Below are 3245 nucleotides of genomic sequence, written 5' to 3'. Positions count from 1 at the left end.
CTGAGGGAAGTTTAAAATTATTTGCAATTTTTTTCTTAGAATATATCCCACCAAGAATATATACAAGAGAAACATGTTCCAAAGTCACTTGGAATAATTCTTTTCTCTATGTGATTATGTAACCAATTTGATAAAGTTTATTATTTTCAATTTCAGGGTTAACTTTATTTTCCTTGATTTTATTTTTTTGAATAATGTCAAACATTTTACATGGTTCAAAAGTAAGTTATATTCAGAGAAGTCTCACTCCCAACCCTGTCATGTGATGCTTAAAGTGGTTCATAAATACATCAGGGGGATATAGTTTAGATTTTACTTTTTCTCTCAAGAGGTGGAGGAATGTGAGGAGCAGAGAAGAGCAGCAACTTCTAGAAAGAGACACAGTTCAAATCCCATTTCATGTTGGAAGTGGGCATTTTCCCAGACTTTGAGACTTGGTTTCTTCACGTGAAAATGAGAATAACAGTGCCTGCCTCCTAGAGATAGTCTCCAGATTAAATGAGATAATATGTGAAGCACTCCCACTTCACAACTATTTTGGTAAGCAAAATTTGTAAGATTCCATGTGTTAAAATTCTCTTCCTGTCTACAGTATTCAGAATGGATTCTGTTTCTTGAACCCAATTCTTATGGATATGGTACAAAGCACTTATACCAGCTCTTGTGTTTCCAGATCACTCCTTTACTTTCCATACTCCATAAATGCAATCTAGTCTCCTAGCAATTGGACTAGGCAGCCAAGTGTCTGCTTGCCTTTTGAAATTATTTCCCTGCCTCACTCTCCTTTAAGGTCCTTTCCATTTTAAACTTTGTCTGCAGGAAGTAAATGTGGTCAGTAGGATAACCTAATTGCCTAGACAGATGGAAGCATGCTTATAGACCACAACTGCACTGTAATAAATGTACTGTATAGAACCCAAACTTTTCTAAGTCCACCATAGTGAATTACATAGATTTTCTTAGATAAAAATCATGTCAGCATAAATCAGTTCAGGCAGATTGCTTTTTTTATTTCTACATGAAATGAGACCAAGTTAGGCATTTGGTTGAATTGTAGGGGAGGTGGCAATCTGAGGCCTGGTATGTAGCAACCTGGAAGTCAGGCAGGCCAGAAGCGTAGGCAAAATGGGCATGGGGTTGTCTGGTCATTGGAGGATCATAATCTCTACCGTGACTCTTTCCTTGCTCCTTAGACCCTGACCTGAGGCTATGAGTTAATTGAGTCTGGGGATGACATGTGTCACCATGAATCACATTGATTCTGTGGAAGAGCATGATCTGAGTCCCAAGCAACAGGAATATAAATGAATTGTCAAATCCCTGGTCATTTATAATTGAGTATGGAAATTACAGCTTCCTGATAATATGAAATAGCCAAGACCTTTTCATTTGTGAAGTCAGAGTAAAGGATACGTTACTGTATCCAAAGACCTCAAAAATAGTTCAAAGGAGATGGAGGTTTGTTCCTCTGTCACTAACAATGCTGAGGTCCACGTTGGTGAAGGCTTTTTCTACATGCAGTCACTGATGAACCCAGGTTCCCTCCATCCTATTGCCATCACCAAGGGCATTGTCCTTGTCTGCACAGTTAGTGCTAGGCCACAGGCACATTCATATTCAGCTCAAGGGAAGAAGGAAGAGGCCGGGCGCGGTGGCTCACGCCTGTAATCCCAGCACTTTGGGAGGCCCACACGGGTGGATCACAAGGTCAGGAGATCGACACCATCCTGGCTAACACGGTGAAACCCCGTCTCTACCAAAAAATACAAAAAATTAGCCGGGCGTGGTAGCGGGCGCCTGTAGTCCCAGCTACTCGGGAGGCTGAGGCAGGAGAATGGCGCAAACCCGGGAGGCGGAGCTTGCAGTGAGCTGAGATCCGGCCACTGCACTCCAGCCCGGGTGACAGAGCAAAGACTCCGTCTCAAAAAAAAAAAAAAAAAAAGAAGGAAGAGAGCTGCTCCGGGACAAGGAGCTTCTTTACATTAAAGATGACTCAGAAGTTGCATTTAGCACTTCCATGCACCCCTCACTGACCTGAACTTAGTCACACGGCCACACTTAGCTGCAAGGGAGATTGGTAATGCAGCCTCCAACTGGGCAGCCCTACACCCAGCTACAACTTCATTAATGTTGAAGGAGGGGAATGTTTTCCTAGACAACTATCAGTCTCTGCCATGCTCTTCATCCTGCTTCACGTTCTCCTTCTTGTTCTAGCTGTGAGCCTCTGCCATTCACTAATTTGGGCCTTACCTGGGGGAAGCCTCCTCAGTGCCATCAGACCTCCTGGTGAGGTGCGATTAGCCATTCAAGCTTCTTAACACTGAAAGAAAAGCTGGGCCCCACAGGTGGCACTCCAAGATGGCATCACTTGTACCAGTGAAGGAGAAGAAACTCCTGGATGTCAAACTCGGGGAGCTGCCAAGCTGGATACTGATGCGAGATTTCACCCCTAGTGGCATTGCTGGAGCATTTCAAAGAGGCTACTACTGGTACTACAACTAGTACATCAACATGAAGAAAGGGTGTCTCAGGTTTCCATGGTACTGGCAGCTTACCTGCTCTTTAGCTACTGCCTTTCCTGCAAGGACCTCAAGCATAAGCAGCTATGCAAGTACCACTGAAGAGGGGCTGCAGACGGCAGGCTCTGCCACCCTGACCACGACCTCCTTTGCCCACACCTGTCCTTGAGGAATGTGATCCTTGCTGAATCCTTTTATATCCTAATGGGAATTAACCTCCACATAAAAGATAACTGGTTAAAAAATAAAAGAAAAGCTGGTGCCCAAAGAGGGATCCCTGGGAGCTCGGACCAGGGCCAGAGCTCTTCTCCGAGCACAAATCTGGCTGTTTTCTAAAAAGACAGTTTTGATGTGTGGGGCCTTTTTCCACAATATTGTGAGAGACGCTGGCTGGGCTGTGACTGGAGGTGACTCACACCTGCTCTTTGTGGAGAACATAACACTGTTCCTGCAAAAGGAATGCTCATGCCAGGTCACTGGTGCCCGCAGACAAGTCTGTTCCTCTTTAAGAGATTCTTAAAGGATTAAAAAGCAGGCAGTGCAAAGGCTTTGGATGTGCTGAGTTGCACGTAGCTGAACTGGAGGCTTTAATAATGTGGAGAGAGTGCAAGACCAGAAACTGGAAAATGTTACAGTGGTCTCAGCTCCCCATTTGTCAGCTGTGTCCTTGGGCAAGTCACTTCCCAACCAAGAGCTTCTGTTTTCTCAACTAAAAAATGTTGACTA

The 3245-nt window shown here is 44.3% G+C and overlaps 1 pseudogene; it reads left to right on the top strand.

Moving 5' to 3' along the window:
- The first annotated feature begins 2358 nt into the window (after positions 1-2358).
- Positions 2359-2621, top strand: LOC112608612 (annotated as a pseudogene).
- Positions 2622-3245: the final 624 nt, after the last annotated feature.

The sequence above is a fragment of the Theropithecus gelada genome, chromosome 15 (assembly GCF_003255815.1).
Source record: "Theropithecus gelada isolate Dixy chromosome 15, Tgel_1.0, whole genome shotgun sequence".
Taxonomy (NCBI): Eukaryota; Metazoa; Chordata; class Mammalia; order Primates; family Cercopithecidae; genus Theropithecus; species Theropithecus gelada.
The sequence above is the reverse complement of the archived record's forward strand: the minus strand, read 5'-3'. Positions and strand labels throughout refer to the sequence as shown.